The following is a 241-nucleotide window of genomic DNA, read 5'->3' on the forward strand; positions in this document are numbered from 1 at the left end:
TGTACGAGGTTTGATATAGAGAGAGAATAAACAAAGGAAGAAGGATAATGGAAAAATTAAGAAATATGAAAGTACGAGAACAGAAAGAAGGAGAATAAGGAGACAGAGAAAGACATCTTTGTAGGAAACAGCACGAAAGAATATGAAAGTAAAAATGAATATAAGAAGCAACTAAAATGAAATAACCAAGCAGGAGAAACAAAGACATCATGACAACAAGAGCACGGAATGGGGGAACAGG

This window comes from Penaeus monodon, chromosome 29 (genome assembly GCF_015228065.2).
Source record: "Penaeus monodon isolate SGIC_2016 chromosome 29, NSTDA_Pmon_1, whole genome shotgun sequence".
Lineage (NCBI taxonomy): Eukaryota > Metazoa > Arthropoda > Malacostraca > Decapoda > Penaeidae > Penaeus > Penaeus monodon.